At 40.6% G+C, this 21,730-nt stretch overlaps 1 long non-coding RNA gene across 1 annotated transcript in view; it reads left to right on the forward strand.

Moving 5' to 3' along the window:
* The first annotated feature begins 1,265 nt into the window (after positions 1 to 1,265).
* The window catches only part of LOC132075779 (uncharacterized), a 295,266-nt gene continuing 274,801 nt past the window's right edge, over positions 1,266 to 21,730 (forward strand). The window contains exon 1 of the long non-coding RNA XR_009418824.1: positions 1,266 to 1,340. This is a non-coding gene — a long non-coding RNA (uncharacterized LOC132075779). The remainder of the gene's footprint in view (positions 1,341 to 21,730) is intronic.

Raw genomic sequence — 21,730 nt, forward strand, 5'->3', positions numbered from 1 at the left:
TGAAAAGCTCAGGAAATGGGAACTGTAGAGTAGAGGGTAATAATAGGCTAGAGATGCTTTCACCCATCAGCTGCCATGTCAGAGCTCACATGAAGTTGATAATGACTGGAAAAAATACTTGGAAAAATCCTTCCCTGTGAGGATGGCGAGGACCTGGCACAGGGTGCCCAGAGAAGCTTCCTGAATCCCTGAAAGTCCAAGGCCAGGCTGGACAGGGCTTGGAGCAGCTTGGGAGAGTGGAGTCAGCCCTGGCAGTGGGCTCTGGGTTGAGAGCAGCCATGTGCAGTCCAAGGTTGTGTCATTAATGACATTCAGTAGCTCATTAAATAAATGAAGAGGTGAGTTTCGTCTGATAAGGGTTTAATGAGTTAGAACTATGAAATAGCCAAGAGCCTCTCTAGTGATACTGAACTGATGAGCAGCAGTGGTTTTGCTGCTCATCTTTCTTTTATGGGCTTGACTATCAAAGCTGAAGCAAAAATAAAGGAATGATGAAGTGTCCTGAAGATCCTCTGCTGGATTTTCCTCACCATTGTTACCTCCACAGCACCCAACAGCTCTTGTAGTGATGTACCAAAAGCTGTAAATAGTGTAGGAGGGTCATCCATCCATCCATCCATCCATCCATCCATCCATCCATCCATCCATCCATCCATCATCCATCCGTCCATCATCCATCCATCCATCCATCCATCCATCCATCCATCCATCATCCATCCATCCATCATCCATCCATCCATCCATCCATCCATCCATCATCCATCCATCCATCCATCCATCCATCCATCCATCATCCATCCATCCATCCATCCATCCATCCATCCATCCATCCATCCATCCATCATCCATCACATCCATCCATCCATCATCCATCCATCCATCCATCCATCCATCCATCCATCCATCATCCGTACATCCATCTTTTCTCCCTTCTCACCTGGAGGGACAATCCCAGGAAGAACATTAATCTAAATTATTGCAGGACCTCCTCCACCTGCCACAGGCTGTGTTTTGCCCCGTGCCAACACATTTGTGTCTGCTGACCAACCAGATAAACAGGATGACAAAGAAATTTCACTGTAAAACAAGGCCTGGCCAGGAAATAGAAACTTTTTTCTATGGAAAAAAAATCTGGCTGTAGTAAAATTTTCATTCACCACTTCCCATCACTTCCTGAATATTCTTCATCTTTTGCCAGCCTGAAGTTCTTGTGCAAAGTCTGAGAAGCCTTCCTTGATTTTTCAGCCACGGAGAGTCTCCTAATTAAAAAAAAAAAAAAAAAAAAAAAAAAAAAAAAAAAAAAAAAAAAAAAAGAAAAAAAAAAAAGAGTAAATGCAGAAGTGACAGCATTATTTTTGAAGACAGCTTTTCCTTCACTATGTTGCAGGACAGACACCAAAAGCAACACAGATTCACTATTTCAAAACAGTCTGAAATGTGCTCAGATCAAAAAGAAATCAATGTCTCCATGAGCGTGATTTCAGATTTGAAATATTTTATTTCAAAAGGAGGAAAAGAATCCCAATTAGAACACATTATAAATTGTAATTAATTTAATGGTTTAAAAATGTATAAAGATTTAAGGAGACATTATCCTGGTAGCTGTATCATTCTAAGAAAAGGTCAATCCTTGATAGTTCAACAATCAGGACTGATTTTCTTTTAAGGCAAGTTTGGAAGGCAGAGCACGGTTTGTCCTTCTGAGGAGTATATTAAGGTATTGATATGCAGGTCTCAGATGCCATGATGCCCACCCCCTGCCTCTTTTTCTTTTTTTTTTTTTTTCTTTTTGCAGTGTTTCATGTACTATCTTTAGGCTTTCTCAAAATCAGCTGCTTGATTTACCCATCCTTCCTGGGAATTTATGATTCATATCTTCCCTTCTTTTTCCTCCCCTCTCTTCTGCCAGACCTTTCCAACTCCCAACTGCTGTTCTATCTTCTATATTAAGCACCCCAGGCTCTGATATACTTGACAGTGCCCTGTACTTTAAACACACACACAAAAGCACTCTGGTGATCTGAGATATCTTCTACAATGTGACACACATACAACAACCTCAGACTCCAGACCTTTCCCAACCTTAATAAATACCTTACATTTAAAATTTTATCTTCTAAAATTTGTTTTATTCTATTATTTTTAAAAGGGATGAAAAAAAAAAAAAGAACATTGAGAGTTATATAATGTGCATTATTTACTTAATAGCTGTTCTGGTCTATTGGGTAAATATATAGCCAGGCAGTTTTTAAAAACACGTATTACAGACCCAAGAGACCAGAGAGACTCTGAAGCAGCTGTTCCAGTCTATTGGGTAAATATGTATTTAGGCAATTTTTCAAAATATGTTAAAACTCCTTCAGTGCCATTCTGGTCAATTGGTTAAATATGTATTTAGGCTTCTTTCATAAATGCCTTTTATGTAGCCGATAGACTGAAGGAGCTGCAACCGCTGAATATGTTTTCATAATTTTTACCTGTGGGTATCACAGGGAGTCGTTTCCTGCATTCCAGCTCCATCCCCTGCTGCCACAGCACTGAGGATGAGCTGGGTGCCACAGCCATCGTCACCAGGAGCAGACACAAATATCCCCACACCTGGAATGACATTATTCCTTCTGATTGTCATCCCGGCTCGCTCAGAGCAATGCTCCCCGTCTATTTTTCCTCTCTGTCAGTGGACTGACACACTTTGCATTGTGCTGTGCTGGTTAGGCTGATGGATATTTTTAAACCAGCCACATTTTTTTTCAATATTCAGGGGAACAAAATGGCATTTTGAAGCCCTGCTGTCAATTCTGGGGTTGTTTATACGAGTGAAGTTTAGCACATGCTTAAATATGAGCCCGATCAGGGCTCAACCAACAGAACTTAAATTGCTTTATGATTTAAAAAAAAAAAAATAAAAAAAAAAAAAAATATATATATATATATATATATATATATATATATGCCTCCAAATCCAAAATCTTTTTAGGTGTTCGAGGTGATAGGAAAATCCAGTCTGATGGCTGAGCTGTAACACAAGTTTCTGAAAGTCTTAATGTAAAGTGGCTGTGACAGATGTGAACATGCTGGGGTCTGTAGAACTTCTGCTGTATTTCAGCTGAAGATTTCTATTTACCTGCAGTTCTTTCAGAGAGAGCTCTGGTGAGAATTTTATACAGTGAGAGAAGGAGGGGCTGGGCTTAACTCAGTGGCTCAAGGAAGCTTTTCCAGGCTTGTTTCTGTTAAACCACAGCTTTCAAGACAATTATATTTGCCCACGGTTCCCTCTTTGCCTTCCCTCCCTTTATGGAGCAGACATCTCCATTGAACTGCTGTTGGAAATTAATCCAAATTTTATTGTTGCAAAAACAGGACCAAATAAATATCTTCTTTTATGCCCACTGAATGAACTGACAGCATAAATTCTTTCTCCGTTTGTTCCTTAATGATAAATTATTAACTCTCCACGTAGAATCGATCGTGTTCAGCCTGCAATGGTCTGCTCACCAACAGAATGTCTTCATTTTCCTCTGCTGATCATTGTTTCAGGAGGAAAATTTTCATTATTTCGTGAGTGTCCTCAGCTTTACTCGAAATCTGAGTTACTACTGGAAGTAGGTGGCTGGTCTTGACTTATGGTTAAGCTGTGGTGGTTTTATCCCACCTCTTGTTCCTTCAGGATGCACTTTCATTCTCCCTTCCCAGTAAAAATGTGTTACTCACTCATCCAACTATCAGAGAGATTGTACTGTCTTGAGGTATTTCTGTTTTTCAGAAATTTTGAGATAGGTTATTACAAGTTGTTATAATTTTCAGTTATTTTTAATTCTGTTTTTATGTTTTTCTTAAGCAACGTTTTTAATAATAAAGCTACTGTAAATATTTCCCTCAATTGTCTTCAGAAAGCTGGGCTTGATGAGTTTGGGAGCCTTTCCCAACTTTAATGATTCTGTGATTCTCCTGTGGAAATGGAAAGGACAAATAGGCAGAAACCACGCGGGAAAATGAAGAATAAAAATATGCTCACACAGGTTCAAACACAGGTGTAAGTGCATACAGAGATGGAAATGAAAATTTGGTGTATAATAAAAAAATATGTATTTTAAACAGGCACTTGATAAACTAGAAATATTCTTTTTGAAGTCAGTGTGGACACTTTAATTCAGGAAAAGTGTAAACTTCTACAGACTGGAGTAAAATGATGTCAGCATTTTAAATAAATCAACTGGTTTGCATTAATACAAGTTTAATACAAGTTTAAATCAGAGGATTTCTAAAAGAAAAACAAATGTGGAAAAATATTGATAAGAATTCTGACAGGGAATATTAATAAATGAAAATGTTGATAAGAACTCTGGGTACATATGATGATTTATTGCCAAAATAAGTAACTTTATTATCCAAATTATTAGACCAGCTGTAATGCCAGGATAAAAATAACAGTGATGCTATGTCACTCACATAATTTCATAAACAATGATCAAATCCCATCAGAATAAGAAACATCTTGTCTGTCAAAGACTATGAGATGCTTTCCAGATCCACCAGTATATCCAGGCCTTTCCATTAATCAGTGAAGCCACTGAGGCTTTTTTCTTTTGAAATCACTGAGCTGGATGCCCGGTGATGCTCTCAACAGGAACTGCTGCTGTGTAATGGACTCGAGCCCAAAATGTGATTCTATTTTTATAATACAAGGATCCCTGCTGGCTCAGGGGAGTGCTGGTGGATCCTGTGCCCACATCTGGATGTTGACTTCATTCTGTAGGAAAGGTGAAATTCCATTTTTTAAAAATATTAAAAAATGGAATTTTCATTGTTCGTTGGGGCTGGCAGAGGCCAAATGTGGTGAGGTTTTTTTTAAATTCACTAACTTATTTTTTAAGTTATGGGTGGGGTTTTCCTTTTCATAGGATGTTGCAATGAGAAATGTGGGTAAACTGTAACTGGAACTTCTGGAATAGCTTGGCCAAACTGCTGCACTTCTGCCCCTTTAACCTGTTCATGGTGTTCTTCTAGATAAAAAATGGAATTACCCATTTCTGTGGGGAAAATAAAAACATTACTGAGCTAAAGTACTTAAAAATTAAAAGACAAATTTAAAAAAGAAAAACAAATAGAATAAAATCTATTAATAAATATTAATTATGTTTACAATACATAAAGCATATAAAGAAGGAGGCAGAGCAAGAAGGTTTTTGTGCTTGTGTATGGCAGCTCTCAGAGAGGGCAGGAGGATGGGTAAACCCACCATCTCCATAATTTGGTTTGGCAACTTCACTGATTATAAGAATATTCTTATTGTATCAAAATGTGTGACAGCTTTGTGATGGGCACAAATGGGGGATGAGATCAGACCCCGTTTCATTAGATTAAATAGAAATGTGATGTTTCCAACAGTCAAAAAACACTGGAGACGTCTTCAAAGCTATCAGTGCCCATCTCTCCACAATCTCTTCTATGATCATTTTGTTCCCTTACCATTGATCTACTACAAAACTGAAAATTAATTTAAAGGAGGAAAGATCTTCAAATATTTATATCTGAATATTTGTGTGGGCAAAATGCAGGATGAGCTAAGAGCCTGTTACACTCACCAGGATGAAAACTAAACCCAGAGCTCCGGCCAAAGTTCTTAAAAAGTAAAAATATGACTTTGCAGTGACTGCAGTGGACATGAGGGTCAGCCCAGGTCTTGAGTTCTCCTTCCAAACTTGTGTCCACCTATATTAATTTTCCCTGCTGCAAAACTTCTTGCCTCTCTCATCAGGAAAGTTTGCACATGCAACCTTTGATTTGTGAAGGTGTGACTTGGCCAAAGCAACCAGAACCCAGATGGGAAAGAGAAAAACGATGGCTGAGGTGGAGGTGCAGGTGAATACACAGGGGTACAGAGGAGATGGAGCACGCTGGGCAGCTCGTTTGTCAGCTGAGCAGCAGCCCAGCCCTTCCTAGCAGACATTCACTTTGACCCATGTTATTTAAGTAAATGTGATATCGTAAAACTGATAAAAGGCGTTGATCTATTGAAACTGGCTGGACTCGAGCCACTTCTGTGCTCTGTCACCACCTGCAAGAGGAAAAAAAATGGTGCTGCAAAACACCTGAGTGTACCACTCTTGCTGTGCTCCAAAGCATACACCAGCACATCCAAGGTCTTCCTTGCCTTTGAAATATGAGTCTTTCTTTCCTTAATCTGCTCTGGACACCACTCACACAATGAAGTGGATATTCTCTATTCCCATTCAGAGCTTTCCTGTGTTTCTCTGGCCTCTGCAATGCAGCAATGGGAGCAGAGATCCCTCCTCAAGATTTCTCTGCCTGGGGAAAAGAAAAAGGTCTTTCTCGGTGAAAAATGTGCACAACCACCATTAGTCTTGAGTGGAGACCAGCACTGAAGAGCCCACTGGATATGGCACAACACAGGTCCACCTCAGCCAGTGGGAGCAATTCAAAAGGGGATTGAGAAAGGAAAACCCTCCTAGTGCCAAAAAGCGCTCTCCCACTCCAGTCTGTGGCACACATGGATGGACTGAGCTCAGCACATGTGAGCACGAGGTTTCTGCCTGCAGGAGCTGGCGAGCCCCAGGCTGGGGTCACAACTCAACACTTCTCTGTCGGGGAGCAGAGACTCCATCCAGCTCTGCGGGATGCTCTCGTGCACGTCCAAAAGCATAGATGTGGTTCTGGCAGGGCTTTTCTCTTTCTAATTTTAGCAAAATATTTACAAGAGAGAGGTACTTCCTCACAGTACATCAGGCATTAGTCACTGATAAGAGAGAACATAAATCCTGGGCTTTAATCTTATATCGTATTATTCCGAAAACCACCTTAACATGCAATGATACCTTATAATATTGAATTTTAAAATCCCTCAACTTTTAACATTGTTAGAGTGCATATGTTTATGGGAAATGGAATATCAGACTCCTGATGTCGAGCCTAAAATTAGGTGACATTGTTTAAAGTACCTTCAGAATGCTTAATCTGATTTTTTTGTCCAGTCTAAGCACTTGAAAACCCGATGATAGGCACAGTTGTTTGATATATAAAACTTTAAGTATTTATGTCTCTAAAAGGCAAGTTTCCTTGCTTTTGAGAATTTTTCTTACTGGGAAGGCTTCCAAATCCCCTCTCATGTAGCTTCATGGAATTTTCTCAGCTCTTATGTTTGCTCTTTCTCCACACCTCTCCCCCAGTGCAGAGAGGCACATCTGTCTGTTTTCTGCCTTATCAAGCAGACATCTACATCTGCGAGGAAAACACCACTTCCTCAGCTAAAAAACCTGTATCTGATTGTGGTAATAAAGCACTACTTCCTCAGTTCAAAACATTCATCAGACAGGACCAATTACTTCAAATGACTCATAGCAACAGGCAAAGCAACGCTCGTCTTGGCGGAGCCTTTGAACTTGCACCGCTTCAAAGGTGTGCTAAGACGTGGTTATGAGGCGATTGTCTAAAATTGCCAAATTACCAGGTCCCAAGCTTTGACATTTGTTATTCCGAGCGATGAGACAAAGCAAAAGCAGTTCGTTCAGCCCCCTGAGAAATACAAAGTGAAACAAAAAGATATTTCCTATGTGGAGAGAGATCTTAGCGCGGTGAATTCTCGATCGCGAAACAGAAAAACGCTCGCGTCCTAAATTAATCAAATCAGAAAATTAGGTGATCAAACAATACACAACAATAATGCAAAATGCAAACAATATGAGCCAAAGCTACTGAGGGAATTTAATGGGCTTTTAATCACATCCTGGAGGTCAGAGTGGCTCAAAGTGTTATTAATGGGAATCAAAGCTTTTCACCTTTAGGTCACCAACCTGAATGTGGCACAGGTTGGTTCTGACTGAGCATCATTTCCATCTGGTAATCACTGGGGGGCTTGTGGTCTCAGCATCCCTACAGGATTCCATCCCTACAGGAGAGGAATCTGCAAAATTCAGCATGAGAATGTGCATCAGCTGCAGTGGGTGTCCAGCAGGAGACAGATGATCCAGGAGAAAACACAAGATTATGCAACTCAAAGCTCTTCTTTCGTAAATATTTCAGTACTTTCTACTACCTCCAAGTATCATTAAATAAAGTTCTGAAGTTATTGCCTAAAATTGCCAAATTAATTATTTCTAATAAATCTGTTTCCACTTTCCCTATGCTTTCCCTATGTCCCTGATGGTCATGGCTCTCTCCTGACAGCATCATGCCCAATGAGATGCAGCAGTCTAATTGGTTAATAGTTAATTTTGGGTGGGGTCTCTAACTGTCATTACAATTAAATTAACTTTGAAAAGCTAAGTTACATAAGTACCCTATACTGAGCATCATAAAGTAAACTATTGTTACCTACTGACTCAAAGTTATTTGGGTATTTTTGATACAATGGCTATTTTATCAGCATAATTCCAATATTAAGAACAGGTTTAAATAAATATAGCTCTAATTCAGGAATGTATTTCTATTTTTCCATTTTCATATCGAGACATTCAGTTTTAGTTTTGCCATTTTGATGAGTTTTTACCTGTTTTCTTAACAATGAAGGTGATCAAGCACATATTTGGAGGACACACGACAAGGGACAAGGATTATTGGATTTTGTTACCAAGAAAGCTCACTGACAAAATTCAGTGATGGGGCTGGCCAGAAAAACACAAAACAATCCCATTCCCTATTTGGTGTAGCTGTTCAACCATTTTTTCTTGCAAATATCTATATGTAAACAAGAAAATTAAGGTTCCATTAATATTTGGGAATAAGACTGCTGTTTCGCTACAAGTTTTGCTAGAAATATATTAATGCAACTACTCAAATCGAGAAATGCAACAACAGAGAGGCAGAGAAAATACATTTCAAAATCCCAGTTGTCTCAGTGGAGGTCTTTTCAGGGCTAGAAGTCACTTCTGGCTTTGGTAGGAAGCCTACAGGCGCTTCTTTTTATGAGTAAGTTACATCTGTTCAGGCACTGCACTTTCCTAACACCATACTTTTGTTTTTTAGACTGAGGAGCCTTCAAGTCTAGCAGCTCAGATGCTGGCATCCGTCTGTACCCTTTTGGGTAAATACCTGTCACTTCAGGCAGCCTTCTCCGGCTCTCTGCTCCTCGCTGAGGCTCAGACTGTCCCACTGGCGTGCTGCTGGCTGTCCCCTGGCACACAGGACAGTGCCACCAGCCCAAAGCCTTCCACGCCGCTCCAGGTAAGGGAACGCAGTCTGTCCCCGACAGTCTCTGCCTTTTCTTATTTATTAAACTCAAATAAACACCCCGAGAGTGTTTGATGGAGCAAAGAAACGTGGATTGTCTGGTGGGTCTCCCACTGGTTTCTGTGCTGGTGTCTTTGCTGGGTGGATTTGGGGGTGTCTGTCAGCAGAAAGAGCCACACCTGGCTTTAGAACCCTCTCTGATGAATGCCATGCACACAAGGCACTTATTTTTCGTGTTTGTCGCAATTCTTCCTGTTGAGCACAAATCCATTCACTCCATTTTAAGGAGTCAATGAACAAGTAATTCTATGCAGACTTAGAGTTAGCCCTGTGTCGACAGAAATGATCTCTCCTGAAATATACATGTTAAAAAGCAGTTATTCCTAAGAAACCATTGGTTACTCATCTGGAAGGACCAAGAAAACTTAGTCAAGGTCTGTGTCAGATGTTTTAAATTGTCACTGCAATCTGGACTAAGATTAACTCATTTTTCCTCTAGACAATTCTCTATGTTAAGGGTCAACCTGTGTTCTTCCATTCTCCCAGAGCACCACACATCCATATCCATAGAGACTTTATTGGTGACAACCTCAGTACTCCAAAAAACAAAGTTTTAAATCCACTTTCCTTTAAGAATCAATTAACATGTCATTATTCTTAAATATTAGCTATACCTCAGTTAAAGGGTCACCAGAGTGGGAAAGACAACAAGCTCATAAATAGCCCATAAACCCCCTTTCATCTCAGGACAGTGGATGAGGAGAAGCAGAGCACAAACAGCTCTGGAGGAGCTGAGCGTGTTCTCCCTGCTCTGGTACAACTCTGAGCGATGTTCCTTGTCATGCACCCAGCAGCTGGATTTACGAGCACGTCAGCGCCTGCATCTCAGCTGAGGATGCCCAGATGGGGAAACCCTCTCACCAGCACCATGAAATACCCATCTGCTGCCTATTAATATTCCCCAGGGAATTATTGTTTCCTGCTGCCTGGTTCCTACGGTCGGTGTCGGGAATCTGGGATGGAGGAGCACAAACCAGAGTGGCTCTGGAGTGAGGATGAGGTCGAGCCACCGTGGGACAGTGTCAGTTTAAAGGATGTTTTTTGAAAGCTCCAAGATGGTCCAGTCTCAGCAGAAAGAATATTGAAAAGCAAAATGTCCCCTAAGCATCCATTTGATCAAATAACACGTTTATGGCACTATTATTATATCAAGAGAAACGGTTAACTGAGACATGACATGTAACTGTTAAAAATTACACACCACCAAACATCAGTCAGGGACACTGAAGGGAAGAGTTGACGCTCATAAATAAAAAATTATGTAGAAATTAAACAAACAACCCATGGAGACTCTTTCAGGTTTTCTCTTTCCCCCCTTTCTTATGCAAAACCACACAATAAATGGTCTTTGAGTCGCAGAGGTTTAATCTATGTGCAGAAAGGGAATTAGAGGCTGATTCAGGGGTTTTTTTTTTCTTTCCCTTTTCCTTTCCTGGAGGCCTCTTTTTTATTTTCTTTCCAGGTATTGATCGTGAAAGTGATATCACACCAGAAGGTGCATTGATATGGTGTTGAGTAACAGAAAACTGCAAAGACTCCTTACAGTATAATCAAAGCTTCTGTCCAAGCCCCCCACTCTGATGAAATCCAATCAATAGGGACGATTAAATGACACATACAGAGCCATCAATATTAAATACAATCCATTTCCTGTACAAGAGCAGGGCAATGTAAAGTGGACAAGATAAAACTTGAATAGGCAGGTTATTTACGATGCTTGTACAGTATTTAAGCAGTGATGAAAGTTGGGAGCACACACGATTTGCATATTAATTCCAAAAACCAAGTAAGCTTTTTGATGTGCATAAAATAGTCTTTGGTGGGTTTGCAATATTTCCAAACATTTTTTTTTTTTAAGTTATTTTAGGAGGGGCTAAGTCAGAGAGGAGTCGACTCCAAACTGAAAAACTGTAGATTCTACAGTCTCTGATTTTAAAGAGCCTTTGGGTTCTTACAGCATTTTTTCAGTATTCCACACCATTTCCTGTTGCCTGTGCAGTGGAAGAAAGGGTTTGAGATAATTCATTGCAACTTTAGTCTGAATTTTGCCTCCAGAGGTGAGAAAGAGACCACCAAGAAGTGTCACAATTTCCCACCATGAGCAAAAATGCAACACTGGAAGACACCTCAAGGACCATCTTGTTCCATCTCCTGCCATGGGCAGGGACAAGGGAAACATTCTGCTGGACCAGGTGGCTCCAAACCCATCCAACCTGGCCTTGGACACTTCCAGGAATGGGGCAACCATGGATTTTCAGATCTCCCAGTGGCTGTTAGGGTTGCCAGAGGGCCCATCAAAGGAAGGTTTTCCTGTGTGGAATTCCCTCACTACTCCCAGAGACATCCTGTAGTGCTGTCCCTGGGCTAGAGAGAGTCCACCAGCTGAGATAAATGGTTTTTGGTAAACTCCCTGCTCTTCTCTGCTGTGCCAGTCAAAATGCTTCCACCAGTTCTTACAGAGTCCATGTGCTGTACACACTAAAACCCCCTCTGGTTTTCTTCTCACACATTTCTTCACACAGCAGCTTCACAATGGGCAGGTGGGGAAATGGCAAAATTAGGGATCTAGTCTTAAAAGCAACAAATGGATAAAAAGACAGAAACAGATTAAAAATATGGATCTCCAGCATATCAGGCCCAGAATCAGACTGTCTTTTGTTCTGGAAAAGTAAGAGCAAGGATGAATTAATTTACCTCAGAGGGAAAGAGACAAAAGGAGCAGCAGATTGGTAGAAAGGTATCACTATGCTACCCCTGCGCACACTTTTCTTTGCTTTTCACACATGAATCCTCATCATATGGATTGGTAAATACAAATTATTTTCTCCCTTTTTTAATGTCAATTCATTCTTTTTCAACATTAAACTCTCACAGTGTCTTTGAAGTGAACAGATAAAATTCCTTATCACCAAAACTTGTGCTGGTTTTAGTGGAAACCTAGAAGGACCGCTGACAAGTTTAAAGTTAATCATGTATTTTTGTCCTTTGTTATACTGGGCCATAACTGGGTTTGGTATCTTCAGGATGAAAACCCTTCATCTTAACACAATTTTCAAGGATTTTTTAAAAAAACTCCTCAATAAAAGTTTTATAGAGAAAGTGAGCCTGAAAAATGTTCTTGGAGATGACACTACTCTCTGCCAGGACACTTTCACAAATACTGTGGGGACAGCAGGTTGTTTGCCAATGAAAAGCTACTTTCCCTTGACAAAATTGAAAATTGATGACAAAGTGATTGGGTATTTCTCAAAATGCTGTCAAATGTAATGACATTGGGTGGGTTCCAATTAGTTTTGTAGGCTTTCGAGATGCAGCTCTCTCTCCTTGCCTTCTGTGTAAAAAACTTTGTGGCGTGAGTCTGGTCTGCTGAAGGACAGCTAGAGCTGCTATGGCTCCCAGAATTTGCTAGGGAATGAGGCTGCACTGACACATCTAGTCTGGACTAAATAACCGAATTTCACTTTGCAAAACTCGAGCTTTCTTGTCCGGTTTGACGCGGTGTTATTTGTGCACGGCGCGGGTCCATGGGTCATGTTGCCACTAAGAGAGTAGGGGGAATTAGCTGATAAAATAACTAATTATGTTTGTTAATTAACCACACTCCTATAAAATCAGAGGTGCCACGAGGTGCTTAGGATGTGGTGGGCACAGGAGAGAGGGAGCAGAGGGGAGAGGGAAGCCAAAATCTCCATCAACGTCAGCGCGTGTCCCCTTTAGGCTGCGGGAGCTGGAATCCAGGATCTCCCTCTCTCCCTCCTATCTGGAGCACAAATAACATAAAGCTGGGCTAGGATTGATACAGAAAGCTACATAAAATGTTTGCTTATAATTATTTCTAGCACCCTTTTGAAGCTTAGGGATAAAACATTTCTAATTATTCATCAGGCCGTTGGAACTCCTAGGCCTCTGTAATAGGGATTTAGCAGAACAACAAATAACATACAGGGATCCAGATGAAAGGAGTGAATCTGAAGGGATTATTACCATAAAAAAAGCAAATGACTATTTGATGGAGTTACAACAATACAGAGAGTCAGACAGGGATAGAGAAATAATGCTAATTGATAAATACATAGCTGCTTAAGCTTTAATTTGAGCTGTGGAAGAGTCGTAAAACAAGTGATACCTGTAATTTCCTTCTTAAAAAAGATCCCTCTGTTTGAAATGCATACATAAGGAAAACCCCTCAAATGCAGCTTTTCTTCCCCCCTCCTCCCATTTTCACTGTATTACAGTCACAAGAAGTAATTCTTTTAGAGGCATGACATTTTTTATGGTCTTGGCTGGCTTACAACTGCATCAAGATTTGCTCCCCAGTTTAGGATGGGAGCCACGACATCTTCTTCAGGATCCTGTGATCTGCTCATGTAGGAGCCCCATGGGCCACAGGCAGAAATAGGCATTCAAGGAATGAAGAGGGGATTTTGTGTTCACTACCACATACCACAAAATCACTGCTTCATCTTAATCAAAGCATTGCAAAGTAAAAGGCAAATCATAAAAAAATGGTAACAAAACCCCATAAAAGTCAGCAAAAGCAGGATTTTTGAACCATCTAAGGTGCAGCCATTCCTACTCTCTCATTTTTTCAATAGAACAGACAACCTTTAGGCATTTTGTCTTAAATAAAGGTATATAAAATGGATAAGTGGAACGTAAAATACAAAAAAGGATAAATATTCCATATTCAGTGCTGGTATAAGCAACATCATCATCACCACCACACCAGTGATTCCACACAAAGATAGTTTTTTTGAGGCTACATAAGCTGTCTTGCCTAAAGGAGGGAAGGAAACAAATCTGACTTTGCAAATACATGCAGGAAAAAAAAAAATCAAAAAATCATGGGTAGGAGACTTACCAGCTACTCTGCAAGCTGTGTGCTTCTTTATATCACAAATACTGGTTTAAAGGGCAAAGGTATGCAAAGCAGATGGATTGTGCCTATCTCTAAATCAGAATTTCAATGTAAGACGTTTTCCAACAGCTCAATAGAGTGGCTTAGAAGCTTTCTTCCCCTCCTTAATGAGGGGGTAAAACGTTAGCATTATAAATTGCAGCTTAGAGAAATTATATTCAGATTTTTTATTTTTCTTTTTTTAAAAAAAAAGAAAAAACCCGTATGCTCTAGATTAGCAGGGGTGGATCGTCTTGTTGAGGCTTGTGCTGCCAAAGCCTATTAAAGTAATTCACATTTTATACACAGACATTACCATTTTCTCTGAACTATAATGTCCTTGGAGCATTACTCCGCAGAGACATCCAAAATCCACTTTAGATGGGGCACAAAGGCACAGTTTGAGATTTACCTGTGTGACTTGTCTCGCAGGTGACAAGAATTAAGGAAGGAAATCTACACTTCTGTCAGATAAGCAGGAATTCCTGGTTCCTTAATTCACTTGAAAAGAAAGGATAATTACCTGAACTAAATTTCTGCGCCCATCTCAAATGGACTCTAGGGACAATCCTGCAGATTAATGCTCTAAGAACATAAGATTCAGAGAGAGAACGTAGGGATGTATGAAATAGGATCTCTTTTAACAACCTGGATCAAAAACTGTATCCTGAACTGAGGGGAGGAAGGGGCAAATCCAGTGCAGCATTAATGCCTTCTGCTGCCTCAGCAGAATCAGATTTTGACAACAACAATCACGATGATTTTTATAGGCTCACTTTTTTCCCTCTACATTCTGATAGATCTGAGAGATTTCCACAACCTGAATGCTCGAGGCAAGATCCTCAGGTGATGTAAATTGGCATTGTTTCTCTGAAACACCATCCCTTCACATCCTCTACAGCTTTTCTGCTCATCAGCAGTATCATCATCATCTGGTAGCAGTAATTAATTTTCCCTGTGTTTTATGCAATGCTGCCTCTGCCTCCTCCCCGCCTCAAATTGTTTTGATTTTGTTCCTTCTTTATTTATTTATTTATTTATTTTATTGCTGTTACCGCTCCGCGTCCGCTAAGTAAATCTGCGGCGTGTTACCTTAAAAAAATTGAAATAAAGCTTGTGTTCATAGTGACAGTCAATAACACTACAGCGTTATAATCAATTGCTATTTGTAGCAGCAGGACTAGCAGTGGGGGCAGATCAGTGCAAATTACTGTCACTGTGTGCTGTCGTGTGCTGCAGCCAGCCCGGATCACGGGAGACAAACGATCCCAGACCCAGCGGGGGCACAGGGAGCTCAGCCCACCTGCACAGCGTCACAGCCACGCACAAACACGAGGGGAAAGTGGCTGTGAACCGGCAGGATGGGGAGGGAGGGGGAAATAAATTAAATAAATTAAATTAACCCAGTTGTGCTGCTGAGATCCAGGGCTAAGTGCTCCTGCTCTCGTGATGGGCTGGAGAATGGAGGATTGCAAGTGCCCAGGGATGTACAAAAAAGGTTGGAAAGTTCCTTAGAGAGCACCAGTGACGTCTCTGTTGTAGTTCAAACTGAGTGTTTGTGCAGACTCCTGTAAACCATGGGGGTCCTCAGTTCAAAACACCTGTTAGGATCAATAATAATGCCAAAAATGAAATATAATAGCTCCCCCCCAAGTCTTTCTGTAGGAGCAGGAGTGTTTGTAACTGCTATAGATCACAGTGATGCAATTTTTTGTCTGTGGTTCATCTGAGGAAAGAGATCCAGGCTCTGATCTCAGTGTGGGGAGAGAGCTGTTATCTCAGAGCTGGGCTCTGGGAGCAGCAGGTCAAACAGGTAATTTTAAAGACTGAGATGCCCAATTCTTTGTGTCTCTTCAGCTTTCTCCTCCATGAATTTGGCAATTTATTTGGAACCCCTGTGATTAGGGAGAAACACAAATGGTGTTTAGTGGGGAGAGAAGAAACATGATGCAGATCAAGGTCACATCCTTAGGAAAAGAAAGCCTTGCCTAGCAAGCAGTGCATGGTTATGAAATGACATCTGATTACCTGGCTGAAGGGTGTCTTACTCATCTGGGAGTCTGCGCTGCAAAACCCAGCCCCCGTTTTGCTTTCCAAACGGAAGGGGAAAGGAAAACCCAACTTCCAGGACCCCCCAGCTCCTCGCACACCCTCCTGGAGAGGGTGATGCAGCAGCAAGGCCAATGCAAACACTGAGCTCACTTCTGGGACTGCTGCAAAGGATGACAATTTATTGCCCTTTTTAATGATAGAGTTTGTGATATGCACACTTGCCAACTGGGAACTGGAGTGAGATCAATGAGTTATTTTACATAGGTCCCTGCATTCTGGGCCAGAATGAAACTGTTGACCTAGAGGTGAAAGTCTCTAATTTTATTTCTAGTCCCTCTGAGTCATGTAGTCACCAGAAATAACACTGACAGCAATAAAACCAAGCAAACAAACAAAACTGAGCAAACATCAAATATGAAGGGAAAAGGGCTTTGCCAAAGAGGCTCAGCACACATTTTGTGAGACGGCGTAATCTTTGACAGGGAAATCTGGACCATAAAAACCCCTCTCTCCTGGAGCCCAGTACCCTCCTATGCAGACAAATGTTTTATAATAAATATTTCTGTGCCTGTGGAGCTTTGTGTGAAGTCGGACATGATATTTTTGGCAATATCTGCGTGTCAGGAGGAATCTGAGAAAGTGTCTTGTACTGCACTCGGGCTGGCCGGTTGGTGAGAGCCATGGGCTTGGATCTGCATGTCACACATGTGATGGGCTGAGCAGAGCAGAGGAACAGGAACATTTCTTCTCTTCACCCTTTTTATCCATTTTAATCCGTGACCTGAATCACAGAATTCACGTAAAATTGTGGTATCTGAATTCACCTCCCTACTGCCAACTCTCTCCACCTTCCAAAATCACAGAGCTGATGCCCTTGTGTATTTTTAGGTACAACATTTTTCTTGTTTAGCAAAATCAGAATTGCTCCTTCTTATTGTTGCTATTAATATTATGAATAATAATAATAATAATCATCATCATAATGGATTTTTCACTATGCCTTTAGAAGGTAGTTTCCAAAGGAAATTTCTATGTCTATTCCTGGCTAACAAGCATGATGGTTTGGGAAAAATAATCTTCCACTCAAAGGCAGTTTAACTTCCAATAAGGACTTTTTTGGCTCACAGATTGTTAAGGAAAATTGCTTCGTTTTGCAACTGTAATTCCCATATTTAAATGAATGGGATTTTCCTTAAGAGAGATTTGAACTATGGAATTTTCCTTTGTTGGACAAGAATCAATGGAGTCTTTGCTGCTAATTAAACCAAATAAGTTAGCTGAAAAAGAAAATGAGTTGATTTTGAAGGAACTTCACAGTACAATTGCAGTTTTGAGTAGAAGATAATTTAATCTCATTTAATTTTTTTCCTTAAATGTCAGGGTTTGTGCTTCCCTATTATTTTGAAGACCATCAGGGATCCCTCCCTGTTGATGTAAGTCACTCAATTTATGTGATCTGGGTCTGAATCTATTACCAGTGAAGACAACAGGGTTTGGATTAAACCTTTGCAGTCTGTGTTTTTTAAGGTCTCAGACAGCAAAGATTCAGCTCTCAAACACCCTGAGATCAATCACTAAATTCAGAAAACTGGAACACATGCACCGAAATCACCACATTCTGTAGTGACAAAATATTTTGCAGAAACAGGGCTGTGATGCTGTTAGTGGCTTGGTTTGACCTGATTTTCCTCTACACAAACAGAAAATGTCAATGGGAGACGCCGACAGCAGATTTTCGTGGCTTTGGAATTTGATATTACTATGGATTTTAAAACATAAGGGGGAAATGCATAACAGCAAATGAATGCAATGCCTTATTTTTAACCTGCTCAGCAATTAAATGATTGTAATATTGAAATATTGCAGATCACTGCGGAGCTCAAGTACTGAATTCCTAATGTTTCCATACATTTTATACCTCTGAACTCACATAAATTGATAATAATCTGAATTTAAAAAAATTACCGTGGTGAAATATTCTCACTGTAGTGAAAATACTCTTTGAGAAAGACTTTTTGGTTAACTTTTTTGATTTTCTGGTGTTTGGGGAGTTTCATTGAGTGACTGGAGCTGCAAAGGTAACAAAAATCTATATATAGTTTTCTGCAGTGGGTAGTGTCTTTTTTTAAAGTCTAATTGGGATAAACAGCACAATAGTGTCCTTAACATTATAAAAAAAAATAAACTGTGTATTTTAATTAGCTTGAAAGGGTCAAATGGCAGAACAAAAAAATCACCTGTGATACGAAAAGTCTGGCTATTATAATGATTCAGAGTGTAATTCAATATATCTGTTTAGATATTGACCTTCTGCATTATTAATGGCTTTGAAAAGGCTACTGCTGTCTTGCAACTCTTGGACAGGTGCAAGCCACTGGAAACCCACCATTTATTGGTTTCCCTACGCCAGATTACTTTCCAGCTAAAAGCCAATGCAGATATGTTTGCAGCCTGAATTTAAGAGGGAATCCTGATTTTTGTGGCTTGGTTGTTTTGGTATTTTTGTCTAAAGCTTCTTCTCTACTTCCCCCCTCTCCAAAAAAGACCCTATTGTGAAAGAAGGATTAAATTTCCATTAAAAGTAGGATTTTTTTATTGTAAAAGCAGTTGATTTGGATAGGAGACATTTGGAAATCCCTGTCTATGCCTCTGAGTAGCCTTCAGCTTCAGAAAAATCCTCATTTATCTGAGATATTTGGTGGCCCAAAGTCCCTATTAAATACCTCAGATTGTCTGATAAGCAGCTGAATCCCTGATTACAGAGCAGCAATCACAACAAAAATATTCTCTTTTCTCTGTGTTCACCTTTCAACAATATTTTTTGTGTTAATACCATGCCCACAGGTGATCCCAAAACAGAGGCCTCCCACACTAAAGGCACCAGAAATACTATAAGTGCAAATTATAGCATTAGTTTTATTCCCTTTTTTTTGGGCTTTTTTTTTTATTTCTTCCACCAACAACTAAATTCTGTTTTGTCACTGCAATAATAAATATTCAGACATCACAAGGTATACCTGGTTGGACAACAACTGCAGTATTTATCTGTTTTTATTTTCAGAATGCTGTTTTGATTAATTTTCATATTTTAAAAATGAAATATGTTTATTGTTTTCTAGGATTTTCAGAAACACTTCTCATTAGATGAGCTAAATTTGAAGATCTTATTTTCCCCCCCACCTTTATCAATTATATAATAGAGAAAATTAAAACTACCATAATGACACAGTATTTCTTTGTTGCTGTGGAAAAATCAGTTAAATATAAACCAATATTTTACCAAATCTCTTGTGAATATTTCCCCTAAGGGCCGGATCCTGTGTGACTTTCAACTTAGCAGAAGGAATTTATGTGCAAATCAACCATCAAGCATAAAACGACAATAGAGATGAGTGGAAAAAACCCCAAAGAAATAAATAAAAAAGAACAAATTTCAAATTATGTCAAATTTCTAAATATTCTACAAGAAAGATTGCAAAAAAACCCTATTTATACAGCTTTTCCTATGGCCTTGTTACTGACAGTTTTGAAAGGCAAATGTACAATTCTATTAGGAGAAACCTTAAAAAATAGCCAAGACCTAGGTAAGCTCACAGATCCCTGATTGTTTCTCCAAATTAAATTTTAATTCTGATTTTATTTAACTCTAGATAAGCTCATAGATTCCTGTTTGTTTCTCCAAATTAAATATGAATTCTGGTTTTATTTAACTCTAGGTAAGCTCATGGATTCCTGATTGTTTCCCTAAGTTAAATCTGAATTCTGATTTTATTTAAGGTTTCACAACTATTTTGACCTTTTTTCCCTGAAGAGATAAATAATATCTTTGTACTTCCAGGTTGATTGAGATATGGGATTCTCTGAATTGGCACCAACACAGGACTTGCTCACATTTCCAAGAGTCATGACTGAAAACATGCAACAGAATTTAACTCAGTGAAAATACATGGAGTTAAAATGATGGTTCTCATTTTCTTGCAGCGCCATGTGTTCCAAAACAATGGCTCAGGGTGAATTATTGCTGCTGAGAGAAGCACTTTGTGGTGACTCACCAAAATCTCTGGCCTGGGCTTCCACAGAGAAATTCCCTCATCAGATTGGGAACAACTTTGTGTTTCACTCCAAACGTGCCGACTGGGCTGCAGCTCTTTGAGCGGCGCATGGAAATACACCCAACGATAGATTCTGCATTGCGGCCCAAAAGAACAGCTCGTTTGTGACACTGAGATTAGACAACAAACCCTGCTGGTGTGGCTGGAGGAATGGGCCAGAGTCAGGAGGAATGGGGTGGCCTCAGCTCTGCCAGCTCCTGTGTCACGGCTGGCCAGAGATCTCGAAGTTCCCAGAGCCAACTCACTTCCAAGAGTAAGGGGAAATTTACCTCTAAATATTATTGGCACATTTGGTGTCATCTACAACATAGCTTTATAAGAGAGGTTGACACTACTGATGCTTCATGGCACGAAGCTGTTGGGACAGATAAAAGGTAAGGGGAGTGGCTTCCCGTCATCAGAGAACAAGCTTAGGTGGGATATTGAGAAGGAATTCCTGGCTGTAAGAGTGGGCAGGCCCTGGCACAGGTGCCCAGAGAAGCTGTGGCTGCCCCTGGATCCCTGGAAGTGTCCAAACCCAGGTTCAACAAGGCTTGGAGCAGCCTGGGACAGTGGGAGGCATCCCTGCCCATGGCAGCGTTGGGACAAGAAGATATTTCAAATCCCTTCCAACTCAAACCATCCTGTGAATGTATGATTCATTTCTCTCATCCCTAATACACATATGTGCATGTTTGCAGTGCTTAAAGCACTAAATTTTCACCTTTTTCTGCAATTTCAGCAGGAAATCAGAGCCATCAGCATCAAGAAGTGGGAGAGGAAGGCAGGACCACCTGCTAGACACGGCTGCACCCCAATTCTGTGAACCTACAGGGATTTACCCGTCGAGGTCACGGCCTTGACACTAAGGATCAGACGTGGTGGCTTTAATTCACAACAATAGATGATGAAAACAGAACATTGTGCCTCCTGCCTTTACAAATCCAAGCAGTCAGGATGTCTTCCCTGCACTCAGGAGCTATTGGAGGTGGCAGAGAGGGGGAGAGGAGGCCTTTTACACAGGATCATGGCTGGCAGGGGCAGGGGCAGCAGCCTGCGTTTGTGTCTCCTAATGTCCTGAGACAGGGACGGGAGGGATGGGCAGAGGAATGCTCTGCACACTGATAAAGAGGAGTAATAACCACTGACACTGAAATCACTCCCCCTGGCCATGAGCTAACTCGGGGTCCAAATCTGCCAGCGGTGTCCAGCGCCAGGAAGGTGGTGCTGAGCAGAAGCATCTCTGTCTGTGCTAGAGAGATGCTGCTCCTAAGTGCTTTTTCCATGTCCCTGGAGGATATCTGAGCACCTCAGCACTTTGCAGAGCCTCCAGCCCTGTCCCTCTCCCCCTGGGCCCCGTGAGGATGCTGCTGCAAAAGCCATAATTCACCCTTTAATATTTTGATACTTAACGTGACGGATTTCCCTTTCAGTGCGCGTCGAT

This window comes from Ammospiza nelsoni, chromosome 7, assembly GCF_027579445.1.
Source record: "Ammospiza nelsoni isolate bAmmNel1 chromosome 7, bAmmNel1.pri, whole genome shotgun sequence".
NCBI lineage: Eukaryota > Metazoa > Chordata > Aves > Passeriformes > Passerellidae > Ammospiza > Ammospiza nelsoni.